The sequence below is a fragment of the Pinus tabuliformis genome, chromosome 3_1, assembly GCF_031772625.1.
Source record: "Pinus tabuliformis cultivar Carrire ecotype Pingquan chromosome 3_1, CPIR1, whole genome shotgun sequence".
NCBI lineage: Eukaryota > Viridiplantae > Streptophyta > Pinopsida > Pinales > Pinaceae > Pinus > Pinus tabuliformis.
The window spans coordinates 829,670,670-829,684,219 of NC_142301.1; positions in this window are offsets into that span (position 1 = coordinate 829,670,670).

Consider the following 13,550-nt stretch of genomic DNA (forward strand, 5'->3'; position numbering starts at 1 on the left):
GGGATTTTTAGGGTTTTGGTGGAAAGTTGGGGAAAGGCAATTTTGGGTGCGGGGATTGGACACAGTTTTTGCAGGGGGTTCTTTGGGGCAAGGTAGGAGACAGTATTGATGCCTTTGATAGAGGTGGATGGATGAGAATGATCGGTGAGGAGTTAAGGAGAGCAAGCAATAACCTTGAATTCCCCTTAAACAGTTGAAAACATTGATATTAAGCAAACTTAAAAGCAGAGCATGACAGTCATGAATTCTACTTTAACACTTCATTTGCCTAATTTGCAGAAGGAAAAGTAAGGAAATGATTCACATAACACACTTACAAGTACAAATAGAAACACACCATCAATACATGTGACCACAAGAATCCCAAAAAGGACTGCAAAACCCTGGTCTTCCTTTGCCAAAAATTGCAGAGATACAATGAGTAATACAATAGAGCTTATCCCTCAAGAGTCCAACCTCTCCAACCTCTGAAAATGACTAAGAAAATACATAATATAGGCAAGCTAACACCTTTCCTTGCCTATAGGGGTCGAGCTCATCCTTCTAGGAGCTGTTTCAACCAATTCTAAACTAAGCACTAAAATCTAGGCAATCAAAACAACTTGCCTCTATAAGTTAGGAAACCAATTCATTCATTAAATTTTTGCCTATCTTATGAATGAATCTTCTAGAAGAGATAAATAAGTGTCAAAATATCATAAAATTACATCATTTACAACAAGGAGGATGAAAATCAACTCCAAAAAGTCAAATCCAGTCAAAACTGCGTTTTGTTGAGCTGTAGGTTGAATTCCTGTGCAAACTGCCTGATGGGTCGCGCACAATTCCTGAATGGGTCGTGCGCCTTTGGAGGCACTTTTGAGGCACTTCTAGGTGTCCAAATGAGGCAAAAGTGGGCTTGTTGGAAAGGTATGGATGTCTACTTTCCAACCCAAGTGGAATTTCTGAATTTGGTGGTCATTTGCCCCTCCAAAATAGCAATCTCCCAAGACTGCTTCCTATGTGTCAAAAATGTGGCAGAAAGTCATTTTTTGCTTTTTTTTTGACTTTCTGGAGGCCCAAAACTTGGTGAAATTTTTTGGTAATGGCTGAGCAAGTGTAAATTTCCATCAAAAATCTAGAAATGCTGAGTTTTCCTAAAATGGAGTTGCCAAACGAAAGGGTCGCGCACGGCGCGCGACCCATTGGGGAAGAAAACCTGTGTATGGCACAAAAAATTCACAATTGACAAAATTTTCTCCAAATTTCTTGAAATTTGGGCTGGGAGTCCCCAATAAAGTACCATGCTCAGTCAAAGAGGCTTTGGCCAAAATTTGGAGTGGATCGGGCCTTTTCCGTCATTTTAGTGCCTTGGCCAGCCTCCTTGGATCCGGCGATTGCAATTTTGACATTTCTCTAAAACCATGACACCTGTGAAAAAAGTGAAGGAGGTTTTTCTTCTTTGGCATGTTATGGAAAAAAACCTCTCTCAGTTTTCCAAAATTCATCTTTTATTGCTCTGTAACATCATTTGAGTGCGACTTGTCCCGATGTGTGAAACAAGGAATTTTGTCGAAATGGAGCGAAATGAAGGGGATAGGGGGCTTCTAAATTCTTGGGGAAATTTTTTGGAGTGGGGAGGGATGTTAGGAAGTAGGGGAAAGTGGAATCGTAGATATTGAGCGAGGGGAAGGGGTCCAAAAGGGCAAAACACAAGCCAAACCTAGAAAATTGCCAGGTTATAGCTAGAAACTAGGGTTTGTGCAAAAATGAGGAATTTGGGGGATCTCAGTGATGGGAAGCATTTGATAAGGTACTTTAAGGATAGGGGAAGGTGTATGAACATCTGGATACAAGTTTTGCCAATGATTTGACCATTCAAGAGAAATTAGCTTTCAAAACCCTAGGAGAGGGAAATGACCTTGCCTAGGTGCAACTGAAGCATGAACAAGGTGTAAAATGACTTATTAGACACTGACATGATAATGAAAACCCTATGAATGATGATAAAATAAGCTGAATGGTGACATGGACCGACATTTTGACAACTTTAGAAGGAGTTAAAACAAACCCTAGACCTAATTCCTAATGACCAAATTTTGCTTGAAAACTCTTTGAAATGACAAAATTTGACCTTGACACTCTGAGACCACTTTGTAAGAGCATATTTGATCACTGGAGGAAGGCTGGAAAGACTGACACTAACAGAGTATACAAACCTAATTTTCTATTACTTTGCTTGCTTGTAGCACACATAATACATCCTTTAATATATCTAGAAATTGTCTCATTCATTCATGGCCAATAGTAGAATATTTGTAATTGTGCAACTGTTTTACTTACACCAAAATGACCTAATATGAGAGAAGTATGTGCTTCTCGAATTATATTAACTCTTTTATTTTGTGGAATGCATAAATTTCCCAAATTTTATAAGAGTTTGTCCTTTATGAAATAATCCAATTCTTCTACCTGTTTGCCATGACTTAAAGTTGCATATACATCCTTAAAATATGTGTCTTGAGCATATTGTTCAATGTAACTTTCATGAATTACCAAATTATGCTTAAGTATTGTGGATGAATTTATAATTGGTCTTGATAACATGACTGCAACCTTATTATGTATGCCCTTCTTATATCTGATAACGAGATGAAATTGTTATAGAAAACCCATCCACCTGTAATGTCTTGATTGTTGCAAATTAGTTTGTGAGTATAAGTATTGTAGTGGTTGATGATCTATTTGTATGATTGTTTCTTTACCCATTATATAATGTTTCAAATTTTTAACACTCTGAACTAATGCATACAATTCTTTATCATATGTAGGATAGTTAACTACTACTGATGTGAATGTCACATAATGAAAGCATATAGGCTTCATGTGCCGCATCAACACTGCCCCCATGGCATATTCACTTGCATCTGTCTCGATCTCAAATGGATGCTAAAGATCTGGAAGTGCTAGTACTGGCATTGTACTTATCCTTTCTTTCAATGTGTCAAAGGTTTTTTGTTGTTTGCCTCCCCATTGAAACACCTGTTTCACACTTTTCAAAGCATGTAAAGGAGCTACAATCAAAAAAAAGTTAGGAATAAAATTTCTCCAATATTGCGCTGCCCCTAAGAAACTTCTTACTTTTGTAGCAGTATTGGGCTTATGCCAATTTACAATGACTTCGACCTTAGAGGGATATGTCTTCAATTCACCACCCCCTACAATATAACCCAAATAATTCAAACGTGTTCTGCCACATTCACATTTTGACAGTTTTACATAGAGATTTTCTCTTTTGAAAACATCAAAAATCTACTTTACATGCTTTACATGTTCATCCCATGTTCTACTAAAAACAAGAATATCATCTAAATAGACTATTACAAAATCATCAATGAATGGTCTAAATACATCATTCATGACTCGCATGAATGTAGTTGGAGCATTAGTTAAGCCAAAACGCATAACTATCCATTCATAGGGTCCTTGCTTTGTTTTGAAAGCAGATTTCCATACATCCTGTTCTGCAACTTTGATCTGATGGTAGCCGCTTCGCAAGTCCAATTTAGAGAAGTAAACTACATATTTTAACTTATCTAACAAATCATCAATACAAGGAAGAGGATATCGATTCTTTATTGTGATTTTATTTAATGCTCTAAAATCAATGCACATTCTCCACGAACCGTCTTTCTTTCACACTAACACAATAGGTGATCCACACAGTGATGTGCTTGGTCGAATAAACCCTTGATCGAGCAACTCATGTACTTGCTTCTTTATCTTTGCATTCTCTAGAGCTAATAACCTATACATTCCAATGTTAGGTAGTGGAGCATCTTGCGGCAAGTAAATCCCATGTTCTATCTCTCGCTTGGGTGGAATCCCTTTAGGCTCTTGAAACATAATATCATAATCGGAAACAACTTTAACTAGATCTGCTTTTTTTTAGGATTACAGCCTTGGAATGCATCGGATCTATCAATATCCTTTGCTTTTACAATCATAAGTAAAATTTTCTTACTTGAATTTACAATTCTTTTCATATATCCTGAATTTATGAGAGAGAAATTATCTTTGAGTTTATGAGCCCTTACAATATATTCAGTTCCATCCTTAGTGAGTTGATACTTATTTTCAGTTCAATAGAAGAGCATTTCTATCATACAAGTATGGACTTCATAATACAATTCCCATATGTCCAATGGGACGATGTCTAACTCAACCTCATTTACAAACTTTGACCTAATAGCAAAACAAAGTTTACATTGTTTCATAACTTGTATCTTTGGTTTATCACACACCCAACCAAATGGATATGGATTTTTATGATGTTTTGTTTCCAAACCCAACTTCTTTACAATCTCTTCAGAAATCAAATTAACTTGTAACCCACTATAAAATAAAGTATCAATTTTAGTATGCTTGGAAATGACTCTAATATGAAATAGCTCATTTCTTTTCCTCACATCATTATCTTTATCAACAGAATGCGAAGAAGTATTTGTAGATTCTTTAGAATCTTTACCTTTTATACCTGTAGTTGTAATCGTTGTCTCATCACTTGAATCTGATCCCAAGTCCTTTTGAATAACAATAGCATTCTTTCGCTCTTTACTCCCAAACTTCTTAGGCTTCAATTCTAGATGAAAAGACTAGTAGTGTGCCTCATCGTGTCCTTCCTTCTTACAATGAGTGCATGAAGGTTTATCCTTCTTCATGGTGTTTGTTTTCCTCTCCTTCCATTTAGTTTCTTCTTGCCTTTATTCTTGCTTTCAATAGGTTTGGATGATTTCGCAACATCTTCGATTACATTTTTACCTCTAGCTTCTTGATGAGTTGCTTGAACTGATACATCATCTAAGCTAGTTGGATTAAACATAAGTATGGTATGCCTCAAATAACTATGAAGACCAGCTATGTATTTCAACAATGTCTCTGGTGAGTCCAATGATATGCCTAATGTTAAAGCTCTCTTACGAAAATCCTGAGTATAACTCTGAACACTTTGACCTTTTAATTGACGTAGTGCTTGCCAACTCATTATTCCTTGTTGCATATAATCCAAAGGATAAAATTTATTTTTAATGGCAGAAACAAATTCATTCCAAGTTGAAATGATTTTACCATGTTTTTGGAGATCTGCTTGTGTCTTACCTTCCCACCATACAAGTGAGGTTCCTCCAAGTCGAAGACTAGCAAGATGGATCTTCTTCTTTTCTGGATCAACTTTTTGCACCCTAAAATATACATCAATTTGTCTTATCCAATTATCAAGCTTTTCAGCATTAATTTCTCCGTCATAAATTGGAAAATCAAATTTTACATATAATTTGATCAAGGAGGATATCTTCTTTTTCTTTTTAGAAGAACTAGTCTTATGAGAAGAAGATAATGATCATGACAATGATGGTGATGATGGAGGAGATGGTGGAGGAAGAATTCCTCCTTTTCCTTTATCTTCTTTATCTAGAGGAACAAAAATAAAAGGTTCCTCTTCTCCTTTTTCTGGTTTAGGTGATGAAGTTCCTTCACCTTTACCCTTTTTAAACTCATTATACATCTCTTCCACCATTGCACGTATCGTCATGAAACTATCCAAGAATTGGGATTCTGACCCAAGTGGAGTTTCATCTGCCATCCTTCTTTGTGAAAAGACCCTTCCAATCTCTGGATTCGCCTCAACAAGTTCACCTTCACCTCATCCGAGCCTCAACCTAGTAAGCATTCAAATCTCCACACAAACTTGTCAACCTTAAAAACCTTGAGCTCTGATACCACTTGATCCGTTAATGAAAAAGGTATTATAGACTATGTGTGAAGTTGCCTATGTTACTTAGTGCAATGGATCGAAAAGATTGAAAATAACATAAACACATAAACAACTTGAAAAACACATTCAAACATATCAACACAGCCAAATTTAATAAAGGAGTTCACCAGAATTCCTGGCTACATCTCCTGGTCCTTTCGCTTCCAGTGTTGACCTCTTTATTATGTCTTCAAATTATTGTTACAGGTATGAGCTCAAAAATAAAGTCTCAAATACGAAAATGGAACTAACCATTGTGTTCAGCTCGAGTTTTCAAGTCAAAAAGAGTATAAACTCGATTCTATTTGGTCACTATGACCTCCAGACCCCCTGGAATGGTCCAAAACCACATTAGTCATATTTTTTGGTGATATGGTATTAATATACCATGTATAGTTACAAACTGTGGTGAACGTGGAATAATATGATAACATTAAAATCAAAGGATAAACCAAAGGACTAGCGGGCATGGGGTTGACCCCGACTGTCCGGCCTTTTCCCGTCATAGATCCCGATACCAAATGATCCAACGGTTATCGCGTTCCCCATGCAATCCCACGGCTTAGCTGATCTCCACCGTTGATTCATCCTGCTCAATCCTACAGTTGTCGCGCAATATCGCGCTCCCACTAGCCCGACGGTTAAGACTTCGAAAGCACGCGAGAAAAGTTTTTTTGGTGTGGTACGTGTCGACCACTGAGTGAAATCGCGTGAATTTTCGAAAAACCGCTTCCCACCTTTAGGGCGTGCGGGAAATTGTTTAACACTTTCTTTCCAGAACTCAAAGAAGTTTAACTTCTTTTGAATAACGATATCGCATTTGTTTTCAAGGTTAAACTGCTTGTATGTCTTGACATGATATGTGTCGATCTCCTCTGATTGGGTGATCTCTGCTATCTTTCATTGATCGGATCGATCCAATTGCATGTTGTATGAACCAATCACAAATCTCCACGTCACCTTCTATGCTGACATCATCCAGAACCTGTGACTCATTCCTAGGTTTCCATGTTTCCTATTGACATAGGCATTGACCGTTGACCTAAATCTTTGATTGGCTTCTAATTTCTTCATCCGGACTCGGATTTACACACTGTTTGCACTGTTGGATTTGTATTAACGAGCACTTCAACGTGAGCCCACTTTCACCTAGATTTGAAGACTTTGATTTGGAGGCAAAACTGAATCCATTTTGGATCAGATTTTCAGTAACCTACAAATTGAGCTAAGGGGCAAAACAGTTACTATTGAAGTTGAGGTAGTTGACGGACCCCTAGACTACAACATTTTATTGGGAAGGCCATGGGTATATGTTATGGCTGCTCTGGTTTCCACGTACTTTCATATGATTGCATTACCTCATAAAGGTGGAATCACAGTTTTCAATCAGCTTGCCTTCTTTGCATCTAGTTCTCAAGTTATTGGTTCCTTTGGTACACGGAGCCCCGCTATCACTTCAAAATATTGGTGTAGGTCTCTTTAAAGATCCTTCCCTAATGGGTACTTTTACACTACAGTCACTATCTGATTTGGAAAAAGAGGCAAGAGTAGAGACTTACAACGTGATTTCCTCCACCTTATCTGATTTAAGGAGAATTACCAACAATTCTAAAGTTGATAGTAATATTGAAGTTATGCCCTAAGCCCCATTGAGCTTGCATAGCAGTCAATTTTTTTGGCTTGGGTACAAAACCCAAATCCACTTTCACCAATTGTATGGGTAAAGTGTTCGTTAGAATATGGTACTTCTTTAGATCCTTTTTCATGTATATTTTCTACGGATGAAGGAATCTTCCAATCAATGATGATAAGAGAAGAACAATGGGAAGATTATCATCATTGTTCCCATCTTCTAGATGACATTGAAGATTATCCAAATGAACTTAACCAGCTTTCAGTTGTTGATTTCCTTTCGAATTATACTTTCATAGATATAGTAGATTCCAAGCAAAACTTATCAAATATTGAAGAAACGCTTTCTATTAATATTTCGACCAAACCTAATGTTGTAGAAAACATTCATGTCAGCAAATCTTGTTCTCCATCAGAACTTGATAATTACCATGCTCTCTTTCATGAATTTCAAGATATATTTGCATGGCCATACGAGGAGATGCCAAGCATAGACTCTAGTATTGTTGAACATGAAATCAAAATGTATCCTGATGTCAAACTAGTATGATAGTGGCTTCGACCTATTCATCAAAAGAAATATGTTGCCATTAAAGTAGAAGTTGAAAATATTTTGCATGCTAGTTTCATTTACCCTGTACCTCTTACTGATTGGGTTTTCAACATTGTTCCTGTCATGAAAAATAAACGGAAAATTTGAGTGTGCGTCGATTATAGGGATGTAAATCAGGCCTGTCCAAAATACAATTATCCTACTCCTTTCATCGACCAAATAATTGATGAATGTGCAGGATGAGAAATTTTCTCATTTATGGATGCTTTTTCTGGTTACAATCAAATCAATATCCGCCCAAAAGACCAATCTAAAATAGCTTTTATTGTCCATGGGGCACATTTGCTTATAGGAAACTCCCTTTCGGTTTGAAAAATGCAAGGGCCACATTCCAGAGGGCAATGAACTATGCCTTCCATGACATCAAGCACATTGTTCAACCTTACCTTGATGATTTACCTGCTCATTCACGAAAGTGGACTGATCACCCACAACATTTGAGAGCAATATTTTTACGGTGTCGACACTACAAGATACGACTCAATCCACACAAATGTGTGTTTTTTGTTGGTTTTGGTTGATTTCTTGGATTCTTATTGTCTAAAGACATAATTTAACTCAATCCACTAAAGGTTCAGGCAATTCTTGATTTGCCTCCACCTTCAAATCTTTTACAGTTACAGAGACTCCAAGGGAAGCCTAACTTTCTGAGGAGGTTCATTCCCAATTACACTAAAATGGCTAAAGGTTTTACATATCTTTTGAAAAATGGGATACCCTTCCATTGGGATCAAGTTGTGCAAGCTTCCTTTGATGCTCTTAAAGATACCTTGAATAGAGCGTCATTAATTTATTCTCTGAATTATCAAAACGACTATTACCTGTATCTCGCCATTGTAGATACAATCGTTAGCATGGTTTTAATCCAAGAAGAAGATGGGATTGAACATATGATATATTATTTGAGCCTCAATATCAATGATATAGAAAGCAAGTATTCTTATGTCGAAAAGTTAGCTTTTGCAGTTGTGCAAGCTATTTAGAGATTTCGCCACTACATCCTACTCCGGAAGACCATTGTCATTTCAGATTGCAACCCTATGACATATATTTTGTCACATCAATTGCTGGAAGGGAAATACTCAAAATGGATAATAATTTTACAGGAATTTGATCTAGATTTCATCAAGTCCAAATCAAATAAATCTCTCGTTTTTCGTCGAGCTACTTTGTGACCTTCCCTTGACTTCCATTTATTCAACATCTAAACCATCTATTTTGGATGAGTCTTTGTTCCTGATATCGTTGTCTGACTCGTGGTATGGAGATATATTGATTTATCTCCAGACCCAAACTTTCTGGCCTGATACCTCTTACTTGCAACAGTGACGTATCCGATACCAAGCCAAATATTATCTGATCATTGGCAACACTCTTTACCATCGTCGTATCGATACAATTTTATGGAAGTACCTCACACATGGGGAAGCTGAGAAAGCATTGAATGATTTCCATTCAGGTGCTTATGGTGGACACTTATCTGGTTATGCTACCGCGCAAATAATTCTTCATTCTGGTTACTTCTGGCCTAGAATATTCAAATATTGCATAATTGTATAAGCTGACATGCATGTCAGATCTATGATTGTAAAGTTATATTACCACCTGCACCATTGCATCCAATCGTTGTTGTTGGACCATTCGCCAAATGGGGCATTGACTTCATGACATGTAACCCCACCTCAATTGGGGGGCATGGGTATATTATAGTCATCATTGACTATTTTACCAAATGGGCCGATGCGATGCCAACATTAAACAACGGTGTACCACAAGCCATAGTTACAAAACATGGGTCTCATTTTCGCAATCACATGATGGCTGAGTTGACTGCTAAGTTAGGACTGTCACATGATAGTTCTACCCTTTATTACCCACAAGCAAATGGAAAAGTTGAGTCCATCAACAAAGTCCTTAAACGAAACTAGCATTTAATCATGTACTATACCTTGAGAAATACAACTGGATTCACACCCTTTCAGTTGATGTACAGTTTGGAAGTAATCTTACCAATACAATGTGAAATTTCATCTCTCAAACTCCCAATTAACCTGTTACCCAACACTTCTAAAGAATAAGTGTGTTTCTTGGAACTTATCCATCTAGATGAAACTCATCATGATGTCGCATTGGCTAACAAAGCAGATAAGAAATGAACCAAGGCACAATATGATAGAAATGTCAAGCCTCGTATCTTCTCATAAGGAGACCTGGTCTTGCTTTACAATCAAGAAGGTGATAAACTTGGAGCAAGGAAATTTGAACCAATGTGGATGGGTCCTTATATTGTCAAGCATGTTTTAGCAAAAGGTTCCTATGAATTAGTAGACTATGATGGGATTCCATTGTCGCAGCCCAAAAATAGGTTATACCTCAAACATTACTATGCTTAATTGAGTGTAGTAAAACTCATTGTATATATGCTTTCATTGCATGTGTGTGTCAGTGTGTGCCTTTTAGAGTTTTTTATCTGGTTAGTAATTCGCTTCGCAGTTGTTGCAGATATCGGAATCTTCAGAACCATTTGTTAGTTACTCCGATGGAGCTAGTCATAGTATGCAGGACCTATCTTCTGCAGCATGGGCTATTTTCACTCCAAGTGGCGAGTTAGTGAGTTTTCAAGGGATTTGTATCGATCGTTCAACAAACAATATTGTTGAGTATAGCACGTTGATCGAACTTCTCTTTGATGCCATTTCACTTGGCATTCATTGAATCATCGTTAGGCTGGATTCACAACTCGTCATACTACAACTTACAAGTGTGTATAATGTTCGAAACCCAACAATTCTTCGTATGTTCCTTAGAGTTTGTATTTTGGAAAGGCATTTTGAATACCTTAAATATCAACATATTTCCATAAACGTTAACACATTAATTGATTCTCTAGCGAATTATGTGTTAAATAGACATTCGCGACACATATAAAAGTACCATTTTCAATTCACATCATTAGTTCAATAGGATTTCACATAACCATAGAAAACTCTGAAAGTAAAATAGATAAATGTTTTGAAAGTTTTTACAAAATTTTTGTCCAAGACAAGTTTGGTCATCTGACCCAAAAACTCAAAATGGATGCAAAATATCCTAAGTAGACCTAGTGATGCTCATGATAATAGGTCACAGACTGTGCTATCATGCACAAAAGCCTCATCCAACGGCCAGGAACACCAATAGTGTGGCGTTGCAACCTCATAGGTAACTCCTCGATCCGAACATCTGGAATACCAAGGGTTAATCCCTCTATGTGATCCTACAACTCTGCCAAGGTCTCGACCAAATCCATGTCCTAAAAAACTGCTCTCCCAATATTTATCCACGCTAGCCCACCTGCACCCTGTTGGTGTCCCACAGGTTGAACAATACCCACATCTTCATACATGAGAATGATTTTAGTTTAGTCTTGGAAATATTAAAAAACAAAAAAGCATGTAGAAACTTGAAAATTCAAAAATACTTTGATCAAACAATTTACCTATAGCACCCCATTGTGCTCCAACTAGTAGAATCAAGTTTGTATCTCCACAAAAATCCATCCCTGAGTATGGGTTCTCCTCGATGGCAATGTGTTCTTGATCAAGCCAACTGAATAATGCAGTGGAAAAAATGATTGTTTACTGACTCACATGTCGAGCCATCAGTTCAATCCACCTCTGCATACATGGATCTCTAAGACCAGCTACACCTAGTGATATATGTTGTGGTTGCATCAATGGGATTCTCTCTAAGGTAAAAGCAATTAAGATCAAACCGTAGCAAAAATTCTTCATCTTACCACTTTTTACCTTAGTTAGTTTTTCTTTCAGTGAAGAAAGCACGGCCTCACACCAATTGAATACTTTTGGCTTTAGACACTCAAGTGCATACTACATATATGATATATTCGCCAGATGAAGTGTCACACTACCAGCCAACTTTGCGATTGTGAAGAGGATCGTTCTCAAAGGAAAATCATCTACATCTCTAATTTTTATTTTCCCATCCTTGCTAGGTTGTGTACCTAGCCGACAAAACTGTCGAATGTAATCCCTCACTGATTCACCTCCATGGGTAAATCCAGAAAGTGAGATGGGGGCACCTCACCTTGACAATCCGGTAAGAGAAAGTAAATATCATCAATGGTAATAGGGACCATTTTTTTCCTTATGTGAAAAAATTGATCTGTTGAATCCCATGCATGAACAAGGAACTGCAATAGTTCTATTTGTTGCCTCATTCCAGACAACCTGAAGTATTTGAGTAACCCACAGTTTTTTAGGGCCTTGACTGTACCCATATTTTTTATGGAAACCATGTCTTTTTCTTCATGCTCTCTTTCTTGCCATGTAATTGACATCCTGATCTGATGAAAGCCTGAAATCCAATCATAAGCTTAGTTAGGATCCTTTCCATGCAAAAAACAGGACAAATTTTGGAGCAAACAACGAAATCTAGTTTGGGAAACTCGCCCAGCGTAGCCCAGCATAGAGATAGTGTGATGAAGAGCATGCAACCTTCTATCAGGGTGCTCTTTAGTGTAGTTTTCAATGTGAAAGCCTGCGTTGATCCCAGGGAAAAAAAATCAAACCCTAGAGGCCCCAAAAAACCCTAAAACTTGCATGAAACAGTAAAAGAATGACTTGAAAAGAAAGAGGAGGGTTAGATCTCCTACCTGGTTTGGACAGCACGAAAAATGGTCCACATAATCTCTCGTAATCACCTGATGAAGTTCGAGGTAAAAAACTATCCTAGAGCACAAAATTGAATGGTAAGTATCAAATGGTAAAACTTTCATGGTAAAAACTTGTTTTATGTTTATGTCATGTTCATTAAGCAAGTAAACATTAGTATTTGCCTATTTTTACCTATGAAATAGGAATTTTTAATCCATTTGGTGGTGTTTTGAGCAGGTTTTGCAGCTGACTTATAGAATTTGACGTGCTCGATTGTAAATTGTACCTTTGACCACAGAGCATACTTTTATCTCTTTTTCGAGCTCTGTTAAAAAATGAAAAGGAACCCCCTTGGAGTCCTCTTTAATCTCTTTTCAGACTCTCTAAACATGAAAAGATTGTCGAGCGCTTGTCCTTTTCAACTCGTTAACAGATTGGAAGCGACATCTACTCAGTATAAGTTTAACCCTTTTCAGGCTGAGATGGATTAACTATGAAAAAAGAATACGCTGACCGAACATGGTCAATAGGTTCTCTCTCATATTGTTTTATGCTTTTTTGGGCTTCAGAGACAAATCTACGAAAAAGAACTTGTGGATTTTTCTTTTTCTCCCTTTTCAAACTCTCTAAACATTAAAGGATCGATTTATATTTGTCGTTAAACTTGTTAAAAAATCAAATAGTGACAAACTTGTCCATCTAGACAAGACAAAATTTCACCTTCACTAGACTCATTAAAACATCACATAGCAATGGATTCACCCAAAGGGTGGAATTATACAACAAGCATATGATGTCCTCCTCAATCTTGATAAAAAATAAAGAGGTATTTGTTAGCAATGACTCAGGAAAATGGGAA